Consider the following 13,101-nt stretch of genomic DNA (forward strand, 5'->3'; position numbering starts at 1 on the left):
TTGTTTTTTACATGCACAGGGTGGTGAGGACTTCTCCACGAACCAGTCAGGTGGTGAATAAGATATGGCATAAATGGTCTTTGAAAACTGCAGTACATGTTCTTGTCTGCCTCATAGAACACATGACTCTGTTACATGTAAATGCATTTGATTGCAGGGAGTTATAGTCTTTTTACATGTATTTTTGTTTCTGTGTGTATGTTGTGTGTGTGTGTGTGCATGCATGTGTATATGTGTTTGTGTTCACTGTATATATGTGCACTGTATGTATTTGTGTGTGTGTGTGTGTGTACTAGTAGGCAAAAAGATCAGAGGACAACTTTGTGGAGTCAGTTCACTCCATCTACCTTTGTGCAAATTCCAGGGACCAAAGTCAGGTCACCAAGCTTGCTGGGCAAGTGTCTTGACCCACTGAACCAGCTCACCAGCTCAAGTTACAGTCTTTACAAGACCTCACTTTTAAAGCAATCTAAATTTTTCTTCTTTACGTGTGATCATTTAAGGTAATGTATCTTTGAATGAAGATACCAACTCCATGAGAAAGTGGTTTTCTATGAGAAACTTGGACATGTGACAATGCTACTTCAGTCATGATATGCACAGATTGACAGAAACACTCATTCCTATTCTTGATGTGTCTGGTTTTAGTTACTGTATTTGCTTCCATTCAATTTATTATTGCTGTCTTGTTATATGAGATAATGAACAAATTCTACTTTTCTACTGAATCATTTTTTGCCATGAAATCCTACTTACATACACGTCCTACTAACTACCATCAGGAAATAAAACTCCCTCAACTATCAAATTCTGAGTATAGATAATTATTCTGCAAGAAATTTTGCACTTATCTTAGTTTACCAATGTAACCTTAGATAGGATATTTAGTTTCTCTTTTTTCTTTCTTATTGTTTTTATTTTTTCTTTTTATTTATTTATTTTAAACTCCAGATTTTATTCTCCTCCCAGTCTACCCCCATACCACAACCCATACTCCCTCTCTGACTCTCATCTCCACGGAGGATGTCCCCACACTCCACCCCCACCCCACCAGACCTCTAAACTCCCTGGGGCCTCCAGTCTCTCTTGAGGGTTAGGTGCATCTTCTCTGACTGAACCTAGATGCGGCAGTCCTCTGATGTATATGTGTGTGTGTGTGTGTGTGTGTGTGGTGTCTCATATCAGCTGGTGTATGCTACCTGGTTGGTGTTCCAGCATCTGAGATATCTTGAGGGTCCAGGTTAATCAAGACTGGTCCTCCTACAGGGTCTCCCTCCTCCTCAGCTTCTTCCAGCTTTACCCTAATTCAACCATAGGGGTCAGCAGCCTTTGTACATTGATTGGGTGCCTCTGACCCTTTCAGCTGCTTGTTGGGTCTTTCAAAGAGCAGTCATGCTAGGTCCCTTTTTTGTGAGCGCTCCATAGCCTCAGTAATAGTGTCAGGTCTTGGGGCCTCCCCTTGATCTGGATCCCACTTTGGGTCTGTCTAGTTCTTTTAGATGGGAACAGTTATGGGTCAGAATTGTGACTGCGGTATGGCACCTCATCCCTCACTCGATGCCCTGTCTTTCCACTGGAGATGGGCTCTATAAGTTCCTGCTCCCCACTGTAGGGCATTTCATCTAAGGTTCCTCCCTTTGAGTCTTCTCTCACCTCCCTGGTCTCTGGTTCATTCTGGAGGGTCTCCCTAACCTCCTACCTCCTGAGGTGAGGTTGCATGTTTTCATTCTTTCTGTTGGCCCTCAGGGATTTCGGTCCTTTCCCCCTACCCAATCATGTTCCCTTCTCTGCCCCTCATCCCCTTACCTTCCCAGATCCCTCCCTCCCTGCTTGTGGTTGCTTTCTTCTCCCTTCTAAGTGGGACTGAGGCATCCTCACTTGGGTCCTTCAGCTTGTTGACCTTTTTGAGTTCTGTGGACTATATCTTGGGTATTTGGCACTTTTTTTTTTTTTTTGCTAATATCCACTTATTAGTGAATACATGCCATGCATGTCTTTTTGGGTCTGAGTTAACTCACTCAGGATGATATTTTCTAGTTCCATCCATTTGCCTGCAAAACTCATGACGTCCTCATTCTTAATAGCTGAGTAGTATTTCACTGTGTAAATGAACTAACATTTTCTGTATCCATTTTTCTGTCATGGGACATCTGGGTTGTTTCCAGCTTCTGGCTATCACAAACAAGGCTGCTATGAACATGGTGGAACATGTGCCCCTGTGGCCTGGCTGGGCATCTTTTGGGTATATTCCAAAGAGTGGTATTGTTGTGTCTTCAGGTAGATCTATTTACAATTTTCTAAGGAACCTCCAGATTGATTTCCAGAGTGGCTGTACCAGTTTGAAATCCCACCAGCAATGGAGGAGTGTTTCTTTTTCTCCACATCCTATCCAAAATGTGCTGTCACCTGAGGTTTTGATCTAGCCATTCTGATTAATATAATGTGGAATCTCAGGGTTGTTTTGATTTGCATTTCTCTGATCACTAAGGACTTTGAACATTTCTTTATTTGTTTTTCAGTCGTTTGAGATTCCTCTGTTGTGAATTCTCAGTTTAGTTCTATACCCCATTTTTTGATTTTTGTTTGTTTGTTTTTTGCTTTTGCTGGTTAGCTTCTTGAGTTCTTTATATATTTTGGATATTAGCCCTCTATTGGACGTGGGGCTAGTGAAGATTCCCCAATCTGTATGTTGCTGATTTGTCTTATTGGCTATGTCTTTTGCCTTACAGAAGTTTTCCAATTTCTTGAGGTCTTATTCGTCAATTCTTGATCTTAGAGCATGAGCCATTGGAGTTCTATTTAGTAAATTTCCCCCATTTCAATGAATTCAAGGCTCTTTCCCACTTTTTCTTCTATTAGATTCAGTGTATTTGGGTTTATGTTGAGGTCCTTGATCCACTTGGACTTGATCTTTGTGCAAGGTGACAAATATGAGTGTATTTTCATATTTCTACATACAAACAGCCAGTTAGACCAGCACCATTTGTTAAAGATGCTTTCTTTTTCCCATTGTATATGATTGGCTTCTTTGTCAAAGAACAAGTGCCTGTTATTCTATTCCATTGATCAATGTGTCTGTCTCTGTACCAATACCATGAAGTTTTTATCACTATTGCTCTGTAGTAAAGCTTGAGGTCAGGGATGGTGATTCTGCCAGCCATTCTTTTATTGTTAAGTATTGTTTTAACTATTCTTGGGGTTTTTTTTTTTTTGACTTTCCAGATGAATTTGAGAATTGCTCTTTCCATGTCTTTGAAAAATTGTGTTGTATCTCAGTTTCTTCGTTTAAAAATGAGTGTAATAATAAGACCCACTGAGTTTATTTAAAGATGAAATCATTTGGAAAAAAGGGGATAATGGACATTTAATAATTTTGTTCTTTATGACTTTATTTTGATTTCCACAACTATGCTAAAAGTTTTAGAATTTCCTACATTGTTCTATTCTGTGCACACTCTGTGTAATTTGAATGCATAAGAAGGGAATCTGTTAACCTCTAGGTGAAGCTAATACAAAACTCCAACTTCAGTGCACACCCACACAGGTTGAAGTGTTTTTTTAATGAATTATGGATTATTATTAGCCAAGCAAGCAAATCACTATAATTTCTGCTTATCCTTTCAGTTAGAGAAAAGCAGATTTATTTCATTAATTTATTTTTATTTGCCCAAATCGCCTCTCTCCTGGGATGCATCTCAATCAGTCAATAAGGGCAATATTTACTAATTCATACTGTGTACACGCCGTTTATTCCTGTGTGTTTCGATGAGGCAAGGATTAAGCCGTTAGTAAGGGCATGCGTGTGATTCAAAAGGGAAAAAAAAAAACAGTCGACAAGACATTACATATTCCTATGTTGTTTCTTGTGATGCTTTGAAAATTCAAAGAAAGAAAGAAAGAAAGACAGGTGGATAAGACCTGACTAGCCAACCATGTGCTCTGATGAATTGATTTATGAACTTTGTTTTAGTGTATTTCAGGCATCACAAAAACTAAGTAAAAAATACCATAAATTAAGTAGGCTAAAGCCATAGGAATTTATGCAAATTCAGCAGAAGTCAGAAAGCAAATATCTGCAGGGCAGATTCTTCCACGGGGCTTTTATGAGCAAACTGCTACACGCCTCTCTCCTAGCTTTCCACAGTTCCTTCCTGGCAATCCCAGAATGTTTTCTCCCCTAATTGCATCTCACCAGTCTTCACATGCTGCCACTTCCCATGCCTCTCATAAGCCCACCATCATTCTGGGTCTGGGATTTACCTTGTCTACTCTGTCCAAGCTAGGATGATCTTATTTCCAAATAAGATCACACAGGAGCTAGAAAGAAAAAGTTGAACTTTTTTGGACCATGTGAATGGATACATTTCAACCTACATTTCTAGAGAGGAGAGGGGAAGTTGTCATACATTTGAAGATAGTAAGAATCAAGCAACCACTTTTGACTTCCTTGTTGTTTGTATTCCTGTGAATTTGACCCTATTATTTGGTGCCTGTGACATAAGGCAAATCTAAGAAAAGTTGCTTCTTAAAGAAAAATACTAAAATGTAATTTAAATTTAAATTTTAGCATTGTTTTTCTCGTTTTTTTTCCTGCTACCAGCAGAATATGACTAAGTGGAGATTTTATTTTTGAACAGTGTAAAAAGCTACTGTGTAATTCTTTCTTAAATTATGAAAATAATTTAAGAAATAAATTCTTAAATCAAAACAAAGACAGGAAAGACTCATTCCATTTTCTGATCAGCTCTTTCTATTATTCTGTTAGTAGCGATTTCTTGGTCAAACTAAACAAATCATCTTGTAGTTGTTAAAGAAAAATGATACGCTTTAAAGAATCAGAGATATAAAGTAGTCAACATTAAGAAGGTGCAGAAAATTTGACAGCTATTATCTAGCCAAAATGCAAGTAGAAATAGGCCTCTTCTCTCTAAGAGCAGGAAATCAGTGGCAAATGGCTTTATTTTACTAGGTATGTCGGTTAAGTATTTATCTTTATTTCCAATTTTAAAATGATGCTTCAATTAGGGAGTGAGCCTCCTGCTATTTTTCTGGAGTAGTTTTCCACATCAGCTCAGGGGACAGTGGAAAACTGAAAGAGGTAAATAGGGAAGGAAAATTGAGACAATATAGTCCTTTTTCCCAGCTTCTTTTTGTGTCTAGCAAATGTTTACCTCATATAATCATATATTTCATGAGCTTCTATAATCACAGAACCATCTTTATTTTCTTTGAACAGTATTAATCTTTCTCACACTATATAAAATCTTCACTTGTTACTCTTTAAGGCAGTATCTGAAGAGTAATCTAAATAGGAAGAAGATTAAACAGTTAATAAAGGTCAGCGAAACAATTAACTACTCAATTTTGTAACTGAAGAAGCAATTAATTGCTCTAGAGATCATAACAAAATGATTATAATCAAATAGCTAAAGGAAGGATACACATACTGTGATATATCCGCCCTATATAGCATGCTAGTTAGATTTAATAAAATGCAATATACATACAGAGGAAAACCATCAGGTATACTAGACCAAGAATTGTATCTATCTGTTTGTTTGTTTGTTTGATTTTAGTAGAAAATTGTGGCCTATGATATATTTTCAAGTTTGGTTATAGTCAGATCTCTAAAAATGAGAAACGTCTCCATAGATTGATCCAATTTTCAGTCTTTTAAACATGGCTTTGTTAGCTCAACTTTAATGTTGCTATTGAGAGTTTCGGGTTTCAAGAACAGAAAGGTATCTGAAATGAAGGCATTTTCCACTATTGTTCGTAGTAGCCCTTTTCAAGTTAATACTCCAAGGTTAACTACTCTATGATGTTGTTCAAAGCAGCAAGTAATAATTTTAATATTAGAATTTAACTGTTTACATTGACTTAAAATGTAGATGGTCAATAAGATAGGTATCATGGTTACTGCAAATTGTCACCCTGATTGGCTTGATGAAACACACGTCTGTGCTTCAAAAGTTGGCTAGCTCATGAGGGTCCTGAGCAGAGGCATGACGTGGCTAAGTATTGGGAGGCAGTGGATAGTCAGCACTGGGGCCCAGATGGGGGAACTACTGCACTTTGGGCCTCTCCTTAGATGCTATACTTTGCCCTGGCTTCTTTCTGCATTCCATCTTTCTGTTTCTCATCTGCCATGAGATGAACAGGCTTCTCCTCTATGTACTCCCAACATCACAATCTGCCTTGTGCACAGGACAAGCATCCAACGATTGAACCCACTGAAACCACGAACAAACAAATCTTTCTTTTAAGTTGCTTATGTCAAGTATTTTGTTATAGTTATGAGAAAGCACGCACAGGGTTTCTCTCCCTTATTTCTTCTCTCTACATATATCTGTCTGTCTATATGTCTCTCTTCCCCCCATATGCCTCTGTCTCTCTATCTCTTTCATACACAGAGGGTGGGGGAAAGGGGAAAGATATAGATAAATAGATGATAGATATAGATAGGTAGGTAGGTAGGTGGATAGATAGATAAATAGATAGATAGATAGAGAACATCTGTAATAAAATTTAGCACCAAATCTTACCACATGCACTGGGTTCTCTCTACTTCCTCTAGATAGATTAGGGAATAGGAGAAGTGACTTGGACCAGAAAGCCATCCTTTAGTGACTGCATCCTAAGGAGTAGGAGATGAGAGGATAAAGAAAATAGAAAATCTGGAGTTGGGAGGTATTCATAAGCTATGTCTTATATTAAGTAAGCTTATTAAGAAGTACAGCATCTTATGTACAATTTTCAGGAGAAAAACGGGGTAGAGTCAGAAGAAAGTTATCATACAATGGAACAAAGTCAGCTGGAAGCTAATCAAAGAATGGTACACTTGGGGAATACTCGATAACTCAAAGGCATCAGAAATTGAGAGCGCAGCAGCCTTGAGACTGACAATCATAGCACTGTACAATGGAGAAGTTGGGTTCTCAGGATTCAAAGCTGTAGGTCGCTTAAGACCCTGGCCCCAGGATGTTACTGGCTTTGCTAATTATTTTTTTGGTTTTGAGTAACTGTTTCTTTTCCACACCTCAGAGCCCCAGGGCGATCCTTGGGACAGGGTCACCATCAACAGACAAGGTTTATATAGTCCAAGCAGAAAAAGAGTTCAGATGTACTACAGTAACAGATTGTCCCATGCTTGGTGCTGATTTTATTGTTGTTTATTCTTTCTTTCCTACCTTTGCCCCATGCCACCACCCTAGGCTTTTTATTTGCCTTCTGTTTTCTCATTTTCAGTTGTCTTTTGCCAGTTGTCTGTGTTTAACATTTCGTCCTCTCCTAAACATGTCAAGTAAAATACCAAATAAATGTGGCAAACAGCTCTTTGGAAAATGCAAAGAAATGATAATGGAAAATTGTGGATTACAATTCTCTTCTAAAAGCTGAACTTTCTAAATGTGGGGCATAGAAAATATTACATAAACATGTAATTCATTGTGTTTATGTGATATACTTTTGCACTTTGTATTTAGTAAAAGAATTACTACCAATGATTTCACTCGTTAAAGATCATGGTCTTTGCATTGCTTATTGTTTTATGAAGCAGAAGCACTGAGATGCTATTATATGCTACAATTATCATTGCTATTATCACTTTCTTTTCTTTTCTTTTCTTTTTCTTTTCTTTTTCTTTTCTTTTTTTTTTTTTTAGCAAAAGTGAGTGTTCATCTCATGAACAGACTTGGGCAAAAATGAATACAAATGTGAAAACAGATTTCAGCATACTCATTCAGAGCAAAATCTTTCAGTGATTTTACCATAGTAGTGTTGAAACCCTGTGTGTATACTGCAAATGGAACCAGGGCAATTTGGAACAACCATCATGCTTATGAAACATTGATTCCCTGTGCATCCTCTCTTATATTTAATCACCCGCTTTACTATTCTGCCTAGATATTTAGGAAGACATCAACTTGAATAGGAAGATTCCATGTCTCTTGATTTTCCTCTCCATTTTGTCTATCTACCGATCTTTTTGTAGACTTCATTGTGTCAGTAAATGACACCTACTTGCTCAAGAAAAAAAAAGCCAGCAGCCATAACAAATTCTCCAAACGCTATTCCATACATCTGTTCAAAAGCAAGATCTGCCTATTTTATTTTCAGAGCATATTTGGTCTCAATCTCATTCTTTCCATTTATGCTACAATCCACCATAACTCAAATTATCACCAAATTCCTGCTAAGCTCCCACAGTACTGTTGTAATTATTTTCTAACCTTCCAAACATTGAGTCTTGTCTATGTACTCTCAGGGCAGCAATAGTGATATTTGGAAGAGGTTCTACCCTCCTTTCTCCTTGAAATTCCCTGTGACAATTTCATTGCTAATAGAATAACCCCCCAAATTTTACCCTTGTTTATATATTCTAGGCAGTGCCTATTTTGCAGATATACTTTCTTATTTCTTGTTATTAGTTTACAGTCTCCTAGTCCTCAAAAGTTATTTGTAGCATGGCAATCCTGGTCTTTCCTTACTACCTTTATCCTAAATACCACCTTTGTACAGAATCATCTCCCAGATTACTGTGTAGCATGAAATCTCTTCTCATTTCAATTTAGCCTAAGTATCATGCTCTCTAAGAAGCCCAGATTTGAACACGCAGGAATAACCACTAGTTGCATTAACAATAAGCTATAGCCCTAACAATGGATCACAGTTACAGTAGCGTTTAGCTGTGATCGCTCAAGTGTTGGGTAGCTGGCTAGTTCCTTGCCAGGTTGCAGATGTCTGATCTAGCATCCATGTTCAGGTCAGATTTAAGAGTGTTCTATGTACCACACTGAAGTGCAAAATGGCTTCCCGAGCATGGCTTTTGGTAAACGTTAAAGTACAAGTGGCCAAACCAAACTCTGCAAGTATTTTCATTGCCCTTTTCTATCACAACTGTTGAACTGACATTGGCCAAAGTAAGTCAAATGATAAATTACATCAGTGCCACGAGACACATATTTCAACAAAATCTGCAGGACCAGTAAAGCTGACAAGGATATTTCCAGAAATTCTCCAAAGACTTCTTCTCATTGCTGAGATATCATTCCACACTCACATCTACACTCATAAGTGTGTAAAGGTGGATCTATTACAAATCAGTGTGAGAAAATTTGCTTAATATTAAAGTCATCAAATAATAACTTCTATGGGGAAATATAAATATGTTGTTAAGTTGATGGAACTGAAATATACACTAGAGGGAACATAGGATGGAGTAAAATTTACTCTATATTTCATTTCAATATAAAAATTATGTCAATCTCAATCAGTTTTTTATGGTATTTTTGAAGTTCTGAGCTATAAATTGGAAAGATGTATTGGACCAATTCTGTGTGATTACTTTAGGCCAAATTCTAGCTTCCAGAGAACAAACAAGGTAAGTAAACATCTTGTGCTCATAAAGACTTCTAACAGAAAATATTTTGGTCAGGATGTGACCACTTTGTATTGTGCTAAAGAATGATAATCTTTGCATTTTCAGTGTTTTTAAAGCACTGAGGTCTGTGAGGAGAAAACCTTTGCAATGGACTACATAGATTCTAACAGTTTTCCTGCTAAAAATGAGAGTGTGAGAGTGGAGCAGATTGATTTTGTCCAAATTCTACATGCTGGTGGGACCAATCACCCAGCAGAGCGCATAACTTCACTCATTTTGTCCATGAGCAGCCAAGGGTGTTACCTTTCTGGGCAATCATCGTATTTTCCGAGGTGAAGTTTCTATTTCAGGCTTCAGAGACTAGGGTATGGTGTTTCTGCCCTCTGTGACCTGTTTGAGAGGATTCAGCTATTACAGCAGCTATCGATGGCCAAAATGACTTCATGATAAATCCATTTTGTTGGTAATTATAGGTAACATGGCCACAAATTGAATTTTCCCAGATTATAAACTGATCACAAAACCTTCTGTGGAAAAAAACCTCACGATGTCGTTTTTCATTCATTTCTTTGAAAAATTAATGAGCACTTAGAATGATGTACTTTTCATTGACTCATCCATTGGACAGAGCTAACAAGTTAAGTCAGGTCAAATGGAGATAATCCTTTAAAATGTGAGGTTAAAGTACTAATTAGTGGACTGAGCAGTAGTGACCTCCTAGAAGAAAATTTACTTAAGTTTCAAGTTTCCTAAAGGTTGTTCTCAAGAGTGATTTCAACTATGTTCCTTCTCTAAGGTTATAAACTCAAACTTAGGAAATTAGCATACTTTTTAGGCTAATTTGTGAAATTTAAAGATTATGGTAATTTACAGGGAAATGGTATAGATTTAATGATTCTACTCAGAGGGGAAAATTTGCCTGTGGTCACATCTTCTGTTGCAGTTATCTGCAAGTGTTGTACGATTTCCTAATATGTAAACATGGTTTCATTCTAGAGGGCAGGGCATCAAAAAAGCTAATGAGAATATAAGGCCCAGTGGATGGCCAGCCTGACTGCTTCAGACCATTACTTAAAAACAAAGGAGGTAAGCATTACAAATTCTACTTTTGGCTCCACGTATGGTGGCACAGACGCCTGTATTTCCATTCTGGGAGGGTGAGTCAAAAGTTAGGTAAGCTATGAATAGGAAATTTCCCCATTCTTGGTTATGCTGAGGTGCAGAAAGAATTCCTGGTTCCTTGCTGCACAGCTGACTCATGCCATTTTGCTGTTGCTTTATGGACTATGAAAATAAAAATTAAATTAAAAAAAAGAAGGTGGGTGAGGTCAAGCGAGATTGGGGCACACAGGGAGATTCCCGTCTCAACAAACTCAAACCAAATCTGAACCAAATGACAGTCTGCAGCTAGCATCAGTTTCTTAAAGTCCCAGGTCATAAGTTCATCTTTATCCATATGAAACCATTTACTCGTATAATGTATTACACATATAAACTGAAATTGGGTTCTACTTCTGTTTGTACCATATGCCACCTGGGTGACCTTGAGGAACTTTGTGCCATTCAGCGGAGATGAGATTACTTCCTCTTCCCACACCACAGACTCAGTAAGTTCATAAAGTGAGATGTGGTGGAACAAACTGTCTAATCCTAGCACTATAGAGTCAGTGCTAGAAGGATCATGAGTTCAAGACCGGTATGGGATAAATATGGAGACTTGCTTCAAAGAGTGAAGACTGGGGCTGTGGTTTTGTGGTTGATCACATGCCAAGCGTACATAAAACTGTGGGTTCTATTCTCAGTACTGTAAAAAGAAACAGAAATTATAAAATCAAGCCAAATTTCCTTGGAAGCTCAAACGTGACAAACAGATTTAAGGGTTTAAGATTATGTTTATTGCAGTAAGTCCGAGAGTTTGAACAACATTGAACCCTTCTATTCATCCATTTTCCTTTACAGAAATTGCTTTTCAGTCAGCTTAGATATTATGTATGAAATTCTCTTCTCAATGTCTTCTTCCAAGGGTTTGGGCAAAGCCCCAACACAGCTGCAGAGTCCTATGACAAAAGGGAGGCTGGTGTCTGGACTTCTTCCCTGCTCCTGCCTGTGACCTCACAGCTGCAGAAGCTGCAGGTGTGCGTGATAATGCCTGCTACTGCTAATGGGAGTAGCATTGTGATCTCCTCTGTTGGTCATTCTTGCATCTCTGCCTGACACCAGCTGCCCATTAGCTTCCTTTGTGTCTCTGGCATGTAAATGCTGGCTTTCTCACACATCATATTTGTTGGTTCTTCAGGGGGAATCCTCCTGCTGGGATTCTTTCCAGCTGGAATGGCTTTTTATTCTCATGTTGGGAAGTCCTATGAAGAGGGTCTCCTTGCCTCTGTGTACAATCCTTACAGGGTTATTGACAAATGATTTACTTCCCATATACCTTTAGAGGTGTTTTTTTTAGATTCAGAAAGGACTTGGGCATTTATACAGTTTAAGCAGTGAGATCATAATCTATCCTGGGCACATGCCTCCCACCTTTACTGCTGGACTTTTCTCCATATTCTGACACAATGAGATTCATCTGTAGGCTGGGAGCTTTGCAGTTTAGGAGTCAGGGGTGGGGTTGTTGGGTAAAACAAACTCATTCCCAAGGAAATGGCAACTGAAGCGTGTAGCACTGACCACTCACAAGCTCTTTAAATAGGGTGCATTTGGGAGAAGAGAAGGGTGTTTTCTGCAGCATGCTTCAGGGATTTACTCCATAGAAAATGTTATAGAGGACATTATTCTCTGCTTGGTTTTGCATTTATAAGGTAAACCATACATTTCTTTACATCCTTGGGTTTCATCTATTTTCACTCTCATCTATACCCAGATGGAAGCCCCAGGGTGGGCAGAAATGCAACTTCAGGTCTCAGTCTATAAATATTTAATTGTTCCATGAGATAACACTTGGTCTAAGTACTCATAAAGGTACAAGTCACATTGGCTTATCAGTCAGCCAATTATACTGGGAGCTTCCAGAACTCACAGGCCGGCACAAAGCTGGCACAGGCAATGTCTACTGAATGAATAACATATTGAGTAAGTAAGAAAATTTTAGAACTGCAACTACAGTGCCGTCTGTTTAACTCCTAAGTACTCACAGGCAACTTTCTAGACAGCAAGAACAAGATGTTTGTGATAGAAATTTACTACCAGTCACTTCTGCAGTAATAGAAGCTTTATCAATTCAGCAAGTCTATATCCAGTTGTCATACATTGTGTGCAAGGCAACTGGACATGAACCAAATAGTTTCCTTCCACATAGAAATATTACCGACAGTATGGCGAGTACATCAGTAAGCACATAATGAATTAAACTTCTCTCTGGCTAACGTGCTTACACCAGAGTAAGCAAGACTTTTATCTTTCCAATAACCCCCCCCCCCCATGACAGTGCTGTTTCCTACTGAATGATTTCAGTCATCACTTTTACTTCATCTTCTTTGAATAATTTCATTTTTTAAAGGGATAATTTTATTTTGTCCACATTCCTTTAAATTTCATCTGTGAGTGTCTTTCATTTCTGAATTCCAAAGCTAGCCATAACTTTTTTATTTTGTTTTTTTTTGCTGTTCATCTTTTTCAGAGTTGAACTTAAGAGGAGCCACAGGAAGTGGTGCAGTGGTGCAGTTAGCCTTGACATTTGATAGCAGGGAAGGGCAAACTGTATGCAAAATTCA

General features: G+C 38.2%; 1 non-coding gene across 1 annotated transcript; it reads left to right on the forward strand.

Annotated features, from left to right (window-relative positions):
- Positions 1 to 10,549: 10,549 nt before the first annotated feature.
- On the forward strand, positions 10,550 to 10,678 carry LOC127686521 (small nucleolar RNA SNORA46). Its single transcript, XR_007978144.1, has one exon. It is a non-coding gene; the product is annotated as a small nucleolar RNA SNORA46 (small nucleolar RNA).
- Positions 10,679 to 13,101: the final 2,423 nt, after the last annotated feature.

Source organism: Apodemus sylvaticus, chromosome 5, assembly GCF_947179515.1.
Source record: "Apodemus sylvaticus chromosome 5, mApoSyl1.1, whole genome shotgun sequence".
Classification (NCBI taxonomy): domain Eukaryota; kingdom Metazoa; phylum Chordata; class Mammalia; order Rodentia; family Muridae; genus Apodemus; species Apodemus sylvaticus.